At 57.5% G+C, this 17579-nt stretch overlaps 1 protein-coding gene across 3 annotated transcripts in view; it reads right to left on the bottom strand.

Moving 5' to 3' along the window:
- The window catches only part of LOC147665630 (uncharacterized), a 62963-nt gene extending 45895 nt beyond the window's left edge, over window positions 1-17068 (bottom strand). For 2 of the 3 annotated variants that reach the window (XM_086949630.1, XM_086949632.1), the window contains exon 1: window positions 16969-17068. The gene's annotated coding sequence lies outside the window, so the exon portion shown is untranslated. The remainder of the gene's footprint in view (window positions 1-16968) is intronic. The other variant, XM_086949631.1, reaches the window with a different exon arrangement.
- Window positions 17069-17579: the final 511 nt, after the last annotated feature.

Genomic DNA, 17579 nt, shown 5'->3' with positions numbered 1-17579 from the left:
GACCCACACTACACCTACAGCGAGCCCCCCCCCCCATGATCTATGCATGCTCACATACATGTCCTGTTCCAAAGCCCTGCCAGACAGACCACCCTCAGACCCACACTATACCTAGAGCAAGGCCCCCCCATGGTCAAAAGCCCTGCCAGACAGACCTCCCTCAGACCCACACTACCTACAGCGAGCCCCCCCCCCCCATGATCTATGCATGCTCACATACACGTCCTGGCTCAAAGCCCTACCAGACCACCCTCAGACCCACACTACCTACATCGCAGCCCCCCATGATCTATGCATGCTCACATACACGTCCTGGTCCAAAGCCCTCCCAGACAGACCTCCCTCAGACCCACACTACACCTACAGCGAGCCCCCCATGATCTATGCATGCTCACATACACGTCCTGCTCCAAAGCCCTGCCACAGACCCCCCTCAGACCCACACTACACCTACAGCGAGCCCCCCCATGATCTTTGCATGCTCACATACACGTCCTGGCTCAAAGCCCTACCAGACCACCCTCAGACCCACACTACCTACAGCGCAGCCCCCCATGATCTATGCATGCTTACATACACGTCCTGGCTCAAAGCCCTTCCAGACCACCCTCAGACCCACACTACCTACAGCGCAGCCCCCCATGATCTATGCATGCTCACATACACGTCCTGGTCCAAAGCCCTCCCAGACAGACCTCCCTCAGACCCACACTACACCTACAGCGAGCCCCCCCCCATGATCTTTGCATGCTCACATACACGTCCTGCTCTAAAGCTCTGCCAGACAGACCTCCCTCAGACCCACACTACCTACAGCGAGGCCCCCCCCCATGATCTATGAATGCTCACATACACGTCCTGGTCCAAAGCTCTGCCAGACAGACCACCCTCAGACCCACACTACCTACAGCGAGGCCCCCCATGATCTATGCATGCTCACATACACGTCCTGGTTCAAAACCCTCCCAGACAGACCACCCTCAGACCCACACTACCTACAGCGAGGCCCCCCCCCCCCCCCATGATCTATGAATGCTCACATACACGTCATGGTCCAAAGCTCTGCCAGACAGACCACCCTCAGACCCACACTACCTACAGCGAGCCCCCCATGATCTATGCATGCTCACATACACGTCCTGGTTCAAAGCCCTGCCAGACAGACCACCCTCAGACCCACACTACCTACAGCAAGGCCCCCCATGATCTATGCATGCTCACATACACGTCCTGGTGCAAAGCTCTGCCAGACAGACCACCCTCAGACCCACACTACCTACAGCGAGGCCCCCCATGATCTATGCATGCTCACATACACGTCCTGGTGCAAAGCCCTGCCAGACAGACCACCCTCAGACCCACACTACCTACAGCGAGGCCCCTCCCCCCATGATCTATGCATGCTCACATACACGTCCTGGTTCAAAGCCCTGCCAGACAGACCACCCTCAGGCCCACACTACACCTACAGCAAGCCCCCCCCCCCCTCCTCATGATCTATGCATGCTCACATACACGTCCAAAGCCCTGCTAGACAGACCTCCCTCAGGCCCACACTACACCTACAGCGAGGCCCCCCATGATCTATGCATGCTCACATACACGTCCTGGTGCAAAGCCCTGCCAGACAGACCACCCTCAGACCCACACTACCTACAGCGAGGCCCCTCCCCCATGATCTATGCATGCTCACATACACGTCCTGGTCCAAAGTTCTGCCAGACAGACCTCCCTCAGACCCACACTACACCCACAGCGAGCCCCCCCCCCCCCATGATCTATGCATGCTCACATACACGTCCTGCTCCAAAGCTCTGCCAGACAGACCTCCCTCAGACCCACACTACCTACAGCGAGGCCCCCCATGATCTATGCATGCTCACATACACGTCCTGGTGCAAAGCCCTGCCAGACAGACCACCCTCAGACCCACACTACCTACAGCGAGCCCCCCCCCCCATGATCTATGCATGCTCACATACACGTCCTGGTTCAAAGCCCTGCCAGACCACCCTCAGACCCACACTACCTACAGCAAGGCCCCCCATGATCTATGCATGCTCACATACACGTCCTGGTCCAAAGCCCTCCCAGACAGACCTCCCTCAGACCCACACTACCTACAGCGAGCCCCCCATGATCTATGCATGCTCACATACACGTCCTGCTCCAAAGCCCTGCCACAGACCCCCCTCAGACCCACACTACACCTACAGCGAGCCCCCCATGATCTATGCATGCTCACATACACGTCCTGGTCCAAAGCCCTCCCAGACAGACCTCCCTCAGACCCACACTACCTACAGCGAGCCCCCCATGATCTATGCATGCTCACATACACGTCCTGCTCCAAAGCCCTGCCACAGACCCCCCTCAGACCCACACTACACCTACAGCGAGCCCCCCCCATGATCTATGCATGCTCACATACACGTCCTGGCTCAAAGCCCTACCAGACCACCCTCAGACCCACACTACCTACAGCGAGCCCCCCATGATCTATGCATGCTCACATACACGTCCTGCTCCAAAGCCCTGCCACAGACCCCCCCATGATCTATGCATGCTCACATACATGTCCTGTTCCAAAGCCCTGCCAGACAGACCTCCCTCAGACCCACACTACCTACAGCGAGCCCCCCCCCCATGATCTATGAATGCTCACATACACGTCCTGCTCCAAAGCTCTGCCAGACAGACCTCCCTCAGACCCACACTACCTACAGCGAGGCCCCCCCCCCATGATCTATGAATGCTCACATACACGTCCTGGTCCAAAGCTCTGCCAGACAGACCACCCTCAGACCCACACTACCTACAGTGAGGCCCCCCATGATCTATGCATGCTCACATACACGTCCTGGTTCAAAACCCTCCCAGACAGACCACCCTCAGACCCACACTACCTACAGCGAGGCCCCCCCCCCATGATCTATGAATGCTCACATACACGTCATGGTCCAAAGCTCTGCCAGACAGACCACCCTCAGACCCACACTACCTACAGCGAGCCCCCCATGATCTATGCATGCTCACATACACGTCCTGGTTCAAAGCCCTGCCAGACAGACCACCCTCAGACCCACACTACCTACAGCAAGGCCCCCCATGATCTATGCATGCTCACATACACGTCCTAAGCCCTGCTAGACAGACCTCCCTCAGGCCCACACTACACCTACAGCGAGGCCCCCCATGATCTATGCATGCTCACATACACGTCCTGGTGCAAAGCCCTGCCAGACAGACCACCCTCAGACCCACACTACCTACAGCGAGCCCCCTATGATCTATGCATGCTCACATACACATCCTGCTCCAAAGCCCTGCCAGACAGACCACCCTCAGACCCACACTACCTACAGCGAGCCCCCCCCCCCCATGATCTATGCATGCTCACATACACGTCCTGGTTCAAAACCCTCCCAGACAGACCACCCTCAGACCCACACTACCCACAGCAAGCCCCCCATGATCTATGCATGCTCACATACACGTCCTGGTCCAAATCCCTGCCAGACAGACCTCCCTCAGACCCACACTACACCTACAGCGAGCCCCCCCCCCCCCATGATCGATGCATGCTCATATACACGTCCTGCTCCAAAGCTCTGCCAGACAGACCTCCCTCAGACCCACACTACCTCCAGCAAGGCCCCCCCATGATCGATGCATGCTCACATACACGTCCTGGTTCAAAACCCTCCCAGACAGACCACTCTCAGACCCACACTACCTACAGCAAGGCCCCCCCCATGATCGATGCATGCTCACATACACGTCCTGGTTCAAAACCCTCCCAGACAGACCACTCTCAGACCCACACTACCTACAGCGAGCCCCCCCCATGACCTATGCATGCTCACATACACGTCCTGGTCCAAAGCTCTCCCAGACAGACCACTCTCAGACCCACACTACCTACAGCGAGCCCTCCCATGATCTATGCATGCTCACATACACGTCCTGGTTCAAAGCCCTGCCAGACCACCCTCAGACCCACACTACCTACAGCAAGGCCCCCCATGATCTATGCATGCTCACATACACGTCCTGGTCCAAAGCCCTCCCAGACAGACCTCCCTCAGACCCACACTACCTACAGCGAGCCCCCCATGATCTATGCATGCTCACATACACGTCCTGCTCCAAAGCCCTGCCACAGACCCCCCTCAGACCCACACTACACCTACAGCAAGGCCCCCCATGATCTATGCATGCTCACATACACATCCTGCTCCAAAGCCCTGCCAGACAGACCACCCTCAGACCCACACTACCTACAGCGAGCCCCCCCCCCCATGATCTATGCATGCTCACATACACGTCCTGGTCCAAATCCCTCCCAGACAGACCACCCTCAGACCCACACTACCTACAGCAAGGCCCCCCATGACCTATGCATGCTCACATACACATCCTGGTTCAAAGCCCTGCCAGACAGACCACCCTCAGACCCACACTACCTACAGCGAGGCCCCCCATGATCTATGCATGCTCACATACACGTCCTGGTTCAAAACCCTCCCAGACAGACCACCCTCAGACCCACACTACCCACAGCAAGCCCCCCATGATCTATGCATGCTCACATACACGTCCTGGTCCAAATCCCTGCCAGACAGACCTCCCTCAGACCCACACTACACCTACAGCGAGCCCCCCCCCATGATCGATGCATGCTCATATACACGTCCTGCTCCAAAGCTCTGCCAGACAGACCTCCCTCAGACCCACACTACCTCCAGCAAGGCCCCCCATGACCTATGCATGCTCACATACACATCCTGGTTCAAAGCCCTGCCAGACAGACCACCCTCAGACCCACACTACCTACAGCGAGGCCCCCCATGATCTATGCATGCTCACATACACGTCCTGGTTCAAAACCCTCCCAGACAGACCACCCTCAGACCCACACTACCCACAGCAAGCCCCCCATGATCTATGCATGCTCACATACACGTCCTGGTCCAAATCCCTGCCAGACAGACCTCCCTCAGACCCACACTACACCTACAGCGAGCCCCCCCCCCCATGATCGATGCATGCTCATATACACGTCCTGCTCCAAAGCTCTGCCAGACAGACCTCCCTCAGACCCACACTACCTCCAGCAAGGCCCCCCCATGATCGATGCATGCTCACATACACGTCCTGGTTCAAAACCCTCCCAGACAGACCACTCTCAGACCCACACTACCTACAGCAAGGCCCCCCCATGATCGATGCATGCTCACATACACGTCCTGGTTCAAAACCCTCCCAGACAGACCACTCTCAGACCCACACTACCTACAGCGAGCCCCCCCCATGACCTATGCATGCTCACATACACGTCCTGGTCCAAAGCTCTCCCAGACAGACCACTCTCAGACCCACACTACCTACAGCGAGCCCTCCCATGATCTATGCATGCTCACATACACGTCCTGGTTCAAAGCCCTGCCAGACCACCCTCAGACCCACACTACCTACAGCAAGGCCCCCCATGATCTATGCATGCTCACATACACGTCCTGGTCCAAAGCCCTCCCAGACAGACCTCCCTCAGACCCACACTACCTACAGCGAGCCCCCCATGATCTATGCATGCTCACATACACGTCCTGCTCCAAAGCCCTGCCACAGACCCCCCTCAGACCCACACTACACCTACAGCGAGCCCCCCATGATCTATGCATGCTCACATACACGTCCTGGTCCAAAGCCCTCCCAGACAGACCTCCCTCAGACCCACACTACCTACAGCGAGCCCCCCATGATCTATGCATGCTCACATACACGTCCTGCTCCAAAGCCCTGCCACAGACCCCCCTCAGACCCACACTACACCTACAGCGAGCCCCCCCCCATGATCTATGCATGCTCACATACATGTCCTGTTCCAAAGCCCTGCCAGACAGACCACCCTCAGACCCACACTATACCTAGAGCAAGGCCCCCCCCATGGTCAAAAGCCCTGCCAGACAGACCTCCCTCAGACCCACACTACCTACAGCGAGCCCCCCCCCCCCATGATCTTTGCATGCTCACATACACGTCCTGGCTCAAAGCCCTACCAGACCACTCTCAGACCCACACTACCTACAGCGAGCCCCCCCCATGACCTATGCATGCTCACATACACGTCCTGGTCCAAAGCTCTCCCAGACAGACCACTCTCAGACCCACACTACCTACAGCGAGCCCCCCCATGATCTATGCATGCTCACATACACGTCCTGGCTCAAAGCCCTACCAGACCACCCTCAGACCCACACTACCTACAGCGCAGCCCCCCATGATCTATGCATGCTCACATACACGTCCTGGTCCAAAGCCCTCCCAGACAGACCTCCCTCAGACCCACACTACACCTACAGCGAGCCCCCCATGATCTATGCATGCTCACATACACGTCCTGCTCCAAAGCCCTGCCACAGACCCCCCTCAGACCCACACTACACCTACAGCGAGCCCCCCCCCCCCATGATCTTTGCATGCTCACATACACGTCCTGGCTCAAAGCCCTACCAGACCACCCTCAGACCCACACTACCTACAGCGAGCCCCCCATGATCTATGCATGCTCACATACACGTCCTGCTCCAAAGCCCTGCCACAGACCCCCCTCAGACCCACACTACACCTACAGCGAGCCCCCCCCCATGATCTATGCATGCTCACATACATGTCCTGTTCCAAAGCCCTGCCAGACAGACCACCCTCAGACCCACACTATACCTAGAGCAAGGCCCCCCCATGGTCAAAAGCCCTGCCAGACAGACCTCCCTCAGACCCACACTACCTACAGCGAGCCCCCCCCCCCCCATGATCTATGCATGCTCACATACACGTCCTGGCTCAAAGCCCTACCAGACCACCCTCAGACCCACACTACCTACAGCGCAGCCCCCCATGATCTATGCATGCTTACATACACGTCCTGGCTCAAAGCCCTTCCAGACCACCCTCAGACCCACACTACCTACAGCGCAGCCCCCCATGATCTATGCATGCTCACATACACGTCCTGGTCCAAAGCCCTCCCAGACAGACCTCCCTCAGACCCACACTACACCTACAGCGAGCCCCCCCCCCATGATCTTTGCATGCTCACATACACGTCCTGCTCCAAAGCTCTGCCAGACAGACCTCCCTCAGACCCACACTACCTACAGCGAGGCCCCCCCCCATGATCTATGAATGCTCACATACACGTCCTGGTCCAAAGCTCTGCCAGACAGACCACCCTCAGACCCACACTACCTACAGCGAGGCCCCCCATGATCTATGCATGCTCACATACACGTCCTGGTTCAAAACCCTCCCAGACAGACCACCCTCAGACCCACACTACCTACAGCGAGGCCCCCCCCCCCCATGATCTATGAATGCTCACATACACGTCATGGTCCAAAGCTCTGCCAGACAGACCACCCTCAGACCCACACTACCTACAGCGAGCCCCCCATGATCTATGCATGCTCACATACACGTCCTGGTTCAAAGCCCTGCCAGACAGACCACCCTCAGACCCACACTACCTACAGCAAGGCCCCCCATGATCTATGCATGCTCACATACACGTCCTGGTGCAAAGCTCTGCCAGACAGACCACCCTCAGACCCACACTACCTACAGCGAGGCCCCCCATGATCTATGCATGCTCACATACACGTCCTGGTGCAAAGCCCTGCCAGACAGACCACCCTCAGACCCACACTACCTACAGCGAGGCCCCTCCCCCCATGATCTATGCATGCTCACATACACGTCCTGGTTCAAAGCCCTGCCAGACAGACCACCCTCAGGCCCACACTACACCTACAGCAAGCCCCCCCCCCCCTCCTCATGATCTATGCATGCTCACATACACGTCCAAAGCCCTGCTAGACAGACCTCCCTCAGGCCCACACTACACCTACAGCGAGGCCCCCCCCCCATGATCTATGCATGCTCACATACACGTCCTGGTGCAAAGCCCTGCCAGACAGACCACCCTCAGACCCACACTACCTACAGCGAGCCCCCCCCCCCATGATCTATGCATGCTCACATACACGTCCTGGTGCAAAGCCCTGCCAGACAGACCACCCTCAGACCCACACTACCTACAGCGAGCCCCCCCCCCCATGATCTATGCATGCTCACATACACGTCCTGGTTCAAAGCCCTGCCAGACCACCCTCAGACCCACACTACCTACAGCAAGGCCCCCCATGATCTATGCATGCTCACATACACGTCCTGGTCCAAAGCCCTCCCAGACAGACCTCCCTCAGACCCACACTACCTACAGCGAGCCCCCCATGATCTATGCATGCTCACATACACGTCCTGCTCCAAAGCCCTGCCACAGACCCCCCTCAGACCCACACTACACCTACAGCGAGCCCCCCATGATCTATGCATGCTCACATACACGTCCTGGTCCAAAGCCCTCCCAGACAGACCTCCCTCAGACCCACACTACCTACAGCGAGCCCCCCATGATCTATGCATGCTCACATACACGTCCTGCTCCAAAGCCCTGCCACAGACCCCCCTCAGACCCACACTACAGCGAGCCCCCCCCATGATCTATGCATGCTCACATACACGTCCTGGCTCAAAGCCCTACCAGACCACCCTCAGACCCACACTACCTACAGCGAGCCCCCCATGATCTATGCATGCTCACATACACGTCCTGCTCCAAAGCCCTGCCACAGACCCCCCCCATGATCTATGCATGCTCACATACATGTCCTGTTCCAAAGCCCTGCCAGACAGACCACCCTCAGACCCACACTATACCTAGAGCAAGGCCCCCCCATGGTCAAAAGCCCTGCCAGACAGACCTCCCTCAGACCCACACTACCTACAGCGAGCCCCCCCCCCATGATCTATGAATGCTCACATACACGTCCTGCTCCAAAGCTCTGCCAGACAGACCTCCCTCAGACCCACACTACCTACAGCGAGGCCCCCCCCCCATGATCTATGAATGCTCACATACACGTCCTGGTCCAAAGCTCTGCCAGACAGACCACCCTCAGACCCACACTACCTACAGCGAGGCCCCCCATGATCTATGCATGCTCACATACACGTCCTGGTTCAAAACCCTCCCAGACAGACCACCCTCAGACCCACACTACCTACAGCGAGGCCCCCCCCCCATGATCTATGAATGCTCACATACACGTCATGGTCCAAAGCTCTGCCAGACAGACCACCCTCAGACCCACACTACCTACAGCGAGCCCCCCATGATCTATGCATGCTCACATACACGTCCTGGTTCAAAGCCCTGCCAGACAGACCACCCTCAGACCCACACTACCTACAGCAAGGCCCCCCATGATCTATGCATGCTCACATACACGTCCTAAGCCCTGCTAGACAGACCTCCCTCAGGCCCACACTACACCTACAGCGAGGCCCCCCATGATCTATGCATGCTCACATACACGTCCTGGTGCAAAGCCCTGCCAGACAGACCACCCTCAGACCCACACTACCTACAGCGAGCCCCCTATGATCTATGCATGCTCACATACACATCCTGCTCCAAAGCCCTGCCAGACAGACCACCCTCAGACCCACACTACCTACAGCGAGCCCCCCCCCCATGATCTATGCATGCTCACATACACGTCCTGGTCCAAATCCCTCCCAGACAGACCACCCTCAGACCCACACTACCTACAGCAAGGCCCCCCATGATCTATGCATGCTCACATACACATCCTGGTTCAAAGCCCTGCCAGACAGACCACCCTCAGACCCACACTACCTACAGCGAGGCCCCCCATGATCTATGCATGCTCACATACACGTCCTGGTTCAAAACCCTCCCAGACAGACCACCCTCAGACCCACACTACCCACAGCAAGCCCCCCATGATCTATGCATGCTCACATACACGTCCTGGTCCAAATCCCTGCCAGACAGACCTCCCTCAGACCCACACTACACCTACAGCGAGCCCCCCCCCCCCCCATGATCGATGCATGCTCATATACACGTCCTGCTCCAAAGCTCTGCCAGACAGACCTCCCTCAGACCCACACTACCTCCAGCAAGGCCCCCCCATGATCGATGCATGCTCACATACACGTCCTGGTTCAAAACCCTCCCAGACAGACCACTCTCAGACCCACACTACCTACAGCAAGGCCCCCCCATGATCGATGCATGCTCACATACACGTCCTGGTTCAAAACCCTCCCAGACAGACCACTCTCAGACCCACACTACCTACAGCGAGCCCCCCCCATGACCTATGCATGCTCACATACACGTCCTGGTCCAAAGCTCTCCCAGACAGACCACTCTCAGACCCACACTACCTACAGCGAGCCCTCCCATGATCTATGCATGCTCACATACACGTCCTGGTTCAAAGCCCTGCCAGACCACCCTCAGACCCACACTACCTACAGCAAGGCCCCCCATGATCTATGCATGCTCACATACACGTCCTGGTCCAAAGCCCTCCCAGACAGACCTCCCTCAGACCCACACTACCTACAGCGAGCCCCCCATGATCTATGCATGCTCACATACACGTCCTGCTCCAAAGCCCTGCCACAGACCCCCCTCAGACCCACACTACACCTACAGCAAGGCCCCCCATGATCTATGCATGCTCACATACACATCCTGCTCCAAAGCCCTGCCAGACAGACCACCCTCAGACCCACACTACCTACAGCGAGCCCCCCCCCCCATGATCTATGCATGCTCACATACACGTCCTGGTCCAAATCCCTCCCAGACAGACCACCCTCAGACCCACACTACCTACAGCAAGGCCCCCCATGACCTATGCATGCTCACATACACATCCTGGTTCAAAGCCCTGCCAGACAGACCACCCTCAGACCCACACTACCTACAGCGAGGCCCCCCATGATCTATGCATGCTCACATACACGTCCTGGTTCAAAACCCTCCCAGACAGACCACCCTCAGACCCACACTACCCACAGCAAGCCCCCCATGATCTATGCATGCTCACATACACGTCCTGGTCCAAATCCCTGCCAGACAGACCTCCCTCAGACCCACACTACACCTACAGCGAGCCCCCCCCCCATGATCGATGCATGCTCATATACACGTCCTGCTCCAAAGCTCTGCCAGACAGACCTCCCTCAGACCCACACTACCTCCAGCAAGGCCCCCCCATGATCGATGCATGCTCACATACACGTCCTGGTTCAAAACCCTCCCAGACAGACCACTCTCAGACCCACACTACCTACAGCAAGGCCCCCCCCATGATCGATGCATGCTCACATACACGTCCTGGTTCAAAACCCTCCCAGACAGACCACTCTCAGACCCACACTACCTACAGCGAGCCCCCCCCATGACCTATGCATGCTCACATACACGTCCTGGTCCAAAGCTCTCCCAGACAGACCACTCTCAGACCCACACTACCTACAGCGAGCCCTCCCATGATCTATGCATGCTCACATACACGTCCTGGTTCAAAGCCCTGCCAGACCACCCTCAGACCCACACTACCTACAGCAAGGCCCCCCATGATCTATGCATGCTCACATACACGTCCTGGTCCAAAGCCCTCCCAGACAGACCTCCCTCAGACCCACACTACCTACAGCGAGCCCCCCATGATCTATGCATGCTCACATACACGTCCTGCTCCAAAGCCCTGCCACAGACCCCCCTCAGACCCACACTACACCTACAGCGAGCCCCCCATGATCTATGCATGCTCACATACACGTCCTGGTCCAAAGCCCTCCCAGACAGACCTCCCTCAGACCCACACTACCTACAGCGAGCCCCCCATGATCTATGCATGCTCACATACACGTCCTGCTCCAAAGCCCTGCCACAGACCCCCCTCAGACCCACACTACACCTACAGCGAGCCCCCCCCCATGATCTATGCATGCTCACATACATGTCCTGTTCCAAAGCCCTGCCAGACAGACCACCCTCAGACCCACACTATACCTAGAGCAAGGCCCCCCCCATGGTCAAAAGCCCTGCCAGACAGACCTCCCTCAGACCCACACTACCTACAGCGAGCCCCCCCCCCATGATCTTTGCATGCTCACATACACGTCCTGGCTCAAAGCCCTACCAGACCACTCTCAGACCCACACTACCTACAGCGAGCCCCCCCCATGACCTATGCATGCTCACATACACGTCCTGGTCCAAAGCTCTCCCAGACAGACCACTCTCAGACCCACACTACCTACAGCGAGCCCCCCCATGATCTATGCATGCTCACATACACGTCCTGGCTCAAAGCCCTACCAGACCACCCTCAGACCCACACTACCTACAGCGCAGCCCCCCATGATCTATGCATGCTCACATACACGTCCTGGTCCAAAGCCCTCCCAGACAGACCTCCCTCAGACCCACACTACACCTACAGCGAGCCCCCCATGATCTATGCATGCTCACATACACGTCCTGCTCCAAAGCCCTGCCACAGACCCCCCTCAGACCCACACTACACCTACAGCGAGCCCCCCCCCCCATGATCTTTGCATGCTCACATACACGTCCTGGCTCAAAGCCCTACCAGACCACCCTCAGACCCACACTACCTACAGCGAGCCCCCCATGATCTATGCATGCTCACATACACGTCCTGCTCCAAAGCCCTGCCACAGACCCCCCTCAGACCCACACTACACCTACAGCGAGCCCCCCCCCATGATCTATGCATGCTCACATACATGTCCTGTTCCAAAGCCCTGCCAGACAGACCACCCTCAGACCCACACTGTACCTAGAGCAAGGCCCCCCATGGTCAAAAGCCCTGCCAGACAGACCTCCCTCAGACCCACACTACCTACAGCGAGCCCCCCCCCCCCATGATCTATGCATGCTCACATACACGTCCTGGCTCAAAGCCCTACCAGACCACCCTCAGACCCACACTACCTACATCGCAGCCCCCCATGATCTATGCATGCTCACATACACGTCCTGGTCCAAAGCCCTCCCAGACAGACCTCCCTCAGACCCACACTACACCTACAGCGAGCCCCCCATGATCTATGCATGCTCACATACACGTCCTGCTCCAAAGCCCTGCCACAGACCCCCCTCAGACCCACACTACACCTACAGCGAGCCCCCCCATGATCTTTGCATGCTCACATACACGTCCTGGCTCAAAGCCCTACCAGACCACCCTCAGACCCACACTACCTACAGCGCAGCCCCCCATGATCTATGCATGCTTACATACACGTCCTGGCTCAAAGCCCTTCCAGACCACCCTCAGACCCACACTACCTACAGCGCAGCCCCCCATGATCTATGCATGCTCACATACACGTCCTGGTCCAAAGCCCTCCCAGACAGACCTCCCTCAGACCCACACTACACCTACAGCGAGCCCCCCCCCATGATCTTTGCATGCTCACATACACGTCCTGCTCCAAAGCTCTGCCAGACAGACCTCCCTCAGACCCACACTACCTACAGCGAGGCCCCCCCCCATGATCTATGAATGCTCACATACACGTCCTGGTCCAAAGCTCTGCCAGACAGACCACCCTCAGACCCACACTACCTACAGCGAGGCCCCCCATGATCTATGCATGCTCACATACACGTCCTGGTTCAAAACCCTCCCAGACAGACCACCCTCAGACCCACACTACCTACAGCGAGGCCCCCCCCCCCCATGATCTATGAATGCTCACATACACGTCATGGTCCAAAGCTCTGCCAGACAGACCACCCTCAGACCCACACTACCTACAGCGAGCCCCCCATGATCTATGCATGCTCACATACACGTCCTGGTTCAAAGCCCTGCCAGACAGACCACCCTCAGACCCACACTACCTACAGCAAGGCCCCCCATGATCTATGCATGCTCACATACACGTCCTGGTGCAAAGCTCTGCCAGACAGACCACCCTCAGACCCACACTACCTACAGCGAGGCCCCCCATGATCTATGCATGCTCACATACACGTCCTGGTGCAAAGCCCTGCCAGACAGACCACCCTCAGACCCACACTACCTACAGCGAGGCCCCTCCCCCCATGATCTATGCATGTGCTCACATACACGTCCTGGTTCAAAGCCCTGCCAGACAGACCACCCTCAGGCCCACACTACACCTACAGCAAGCCCCCCCCCCTCCTCATGATCTATGCATGCTCACATACACGTCCAAAGCCCTGCTAGACAGACCTCCCTCAGGCCCACACTACACCTACAGCGAGGCCCCCCATGATCTATGCATGCTCACATACACGTCCTGGTGCAAAGCCCTGCCAGACAGACCACCCTCAGACCCACACTACCTACAGCGAGGCCCCTCCCCCATGATCTATGCATGCTCACATACACGTCCTGGTCCAAAGTTCTGCCAGACAGACCTCCCTCAGACCCACACTACACCCACAGCGAGCCCCCCCCCCATGATCGATGCATGCTCACATACACGTCCTGCTCCAAAGCTCTGCCAGACAGACCTCCCTCAGACCCACACTACCTACAGCGAGGCCCCCCATGATCTATGCATGCTCACATACACGTCCTGGTACAAACCTCTGCCAGACAGACCTCCCTCAGACCCACACTACCTACAGCGAGGCCCCCCATGATCTATGCATGCTCACATACACGTCCTAAGCCCTGCTAGACAGACCTCCCTCAGACCCACACTACCCACAGCAAGCCCCCCATGATCTATGCATGCTCACATACACGTCCTGCTCCAAAGCCCTGCCAGACAGACCACCCTCAGACCCACACTACCCACAGCAAGCCCCCCATGATCTATGCATGCTCACATACACGTCCTGCTCCAAAGCCCTGCCAGACAGACCACTCTCAGACCCACACTACACCTACAGCGAGCCCCCCCCCCATGATCTATGCATGCTCACATACACGTCCTGCTCCAAAGCCCTCCCAGACAGACCACTCTCAGACCCACACTACCTACAGCGAGCCCCCCCCCATGATCTATGCATGCTCACATACACGTCCTGGTCCAAAGCTCTCCCAGACAGACCACTCTCAGACCCACACTACCTACAGCGAGCCCCCCCCATGATCTATGCATGCTCACATACACGTCCTGGCTCAAAGCCCTACCAGACCACCCTCAGACCCACACTACCTACAGCGAGGCCCCCCATGATCTATGCATGCTCACATACACGTCCTGCTCCAAAGCCCTGCCAGACAGACCACTCTCAGACCCACACTACCCACAGCAAGCCCCCCATGATCTATGCATGCTCAAATACACGTCCTGCTCCAAAGCCCTGCCAGACAGACCACTCTCAGACCCACACTACACCTACAGCGAGCCCCCCCCCCATGATCTATGCATGCTCACATACACGTCCTGCTCCAAAGCCCTGCCAGACAGACCACTCTCAGACCCACACTACACCTACAGCGAGCCCCCCCCCCATGATCTATGCATGTTCACATACACGTCCTGGCTCAAAGCCCTACCAGACCACCCTCAGACCCACACTACCTACAGCAAGGCCCCCCATGATCTATGCATGCTCACATACACGTCCAAAGCCCTGCCAGACCACCCTCAGACCCACACTACCTACAGCGAGGCCCCCCATGATCTATGCATGCTCACATACACGTCCTGGCTCAAAGCCCTACCAGACCACCCTCAGACCCACACTACCTACAGCGAGGCCCCCCATGATCTATGCATGCTCACATACACGTCCTGCTCCAAAGCCCTGCCAGACAGACCTCCCTCAGGCCCACACTACACCTACAGCGAGGCCCCCCCCCCATGATCTATGCATGCTCACATACACGTCCTGCTCCAAAGCCCTGCCAGACAGACCACTCTCAGACCCACACTACACCTACAGCGAGCCCCCCCCCCATGATCTATGCATGTTCACATACACGTCCTGGCTCAAAGCCCTACCAGACCACCCTCAGACCCACACTACACCTACAGCGAGGCCCCCCATGATCTATGCATGCTCACATACACGTCCAAAGCCCTGCCAGACCACCCTCAGACCCACACTACCTACAGCGAGGCCCCCCATGATCTATGCATGCTCACATACACGTCCTGCTCCAAAGCCCTGCCAGACAGACCTCCCTCAGGCCCACACTACACCTACAGCGAGGCCCCCCCCCCATGATCTATGCATGCTCACATACACGTCCTGCTCCAAAGCCCTGCCAGACAGACCACTCTCAGACCCACACTACACCTACAGCGAGGCCCCCCCCCCATGATCTATGCATGCTCACATACACGTCCTGCTCCAAAGCCCTGCCAGACCACCCTCAGACCCACACTACCTACAGCAAGGCCCCCCATGATCTATGCATGCTCACATACACGTCCAAAGCCCTGCCAGACCACCCTCAGACCCACACTACCTACAGCAAGGCCCCCCATGATCTATGCATGCTCACATACACGTCCAAAGCCCTGCCAGACCACCCTCAGACCCACACTACCTACAGCAAGGCCCCCCATGATCTATGCATGCTCACATACACGTCCAAAGCCCTGCCAGACCACCCTCAGACCCACACTACCTACAGCGAGGCCCCCCATGATCTATGCATGCTCACATACACGTCCTGCTCCAAAGCCCTGCCAGACAGACCTCCCTCGTGCACCCTTATGTCCTGCTTTGCTTTGACTCCTCCCAATCTTTGGGTGTGGTCCGTCTGCGTCCCTCGGTCGTGCTCTGTGATGCACCTGTGTATGTAAACCACTCCGACACCGCCGGGTCTAGCTAGCGCTATACACAACGTATAAAATATGACGTGACCTGCCCTCTGCCGTGCCGGGGAGGGCCTGCGCTGCCCCCGCCCGCGAGGAGGCACAGGCACCCCCCCCCCCCCCCTGCTTAATGTGCCCCCCCCCCGGGACTGCATGGCCCCTCCTGCCGACCCCTCACGCGTTCCCCAGCCGGCGGCGAGCCGGGCCGCGCTGCTACCTGCGGGGGGAGGTACTTACCCTACGGACAGACGGACCGACCGCAACGGCTCAGAGCGACGGACAGGCGCGAGCAGCAAGAATGGCGGGACGCATGGGCGAGGAGGTAAATAAACCAGAGCTCGCCCACCGGCGCGCCGGAAGTGACGTCCTCAGGCAGCGCCGGACAAGGGATTCCAACCACTAGACCGTCTGGAACCCGCTCGCTCCAGCGATGACGCGCATCAGCGCGCGCCACGCCCCCAGCGACCGGAAACAAGGGCAGCGGGGCGTCCTGGGGGGGGGGTCAGGCTCTTATTTATATATTTATTTATTTATGCATTTTTATATAGCACGGACTTTACCCGAAGGCGTCAGAGCGCCACATGATACATGATGAGAACATTACACAGGAACCGATTACAAAAGTAGATGTTATGTTACATAAGGTAAAAGTGACAATTGTGAGCAAACAAAATACATGAGGTAGTAAAAATTGCACAGGAGGAAAAAGTGACAAGTGTGCAGTTACAAGAGAAAACAAAGTATAATTTGAGGTATAATACTGCAATAAGTATATAATAACTCAGACACAAGAACAAGCGTTACGTAGGCAAATGTGGCACTTGTGCAAGTATCAAAGGTAAAAACAT

The sequence above is a fragment of the Lissotriton vulgaris genome, unplaced genomic scaffold, assembly GCF_964263255.1.
Source record: "Lissotriton vulgaris unplaced genomic scaffold, aLisVul1.2 SCAFFOLD_2997, whole genome shotgun sequence".
Lineage (NCBI taxonomy): Eukaryota > Metazoa > Chordata > Amphibia > Caudata > Salamandridae > Lissotriton > Lissotriton vulgaris.
Note: the sequence above shows the minus strand (reverse complement) of the source record. Positions and strands in the feature narration are given on the sequence as shown.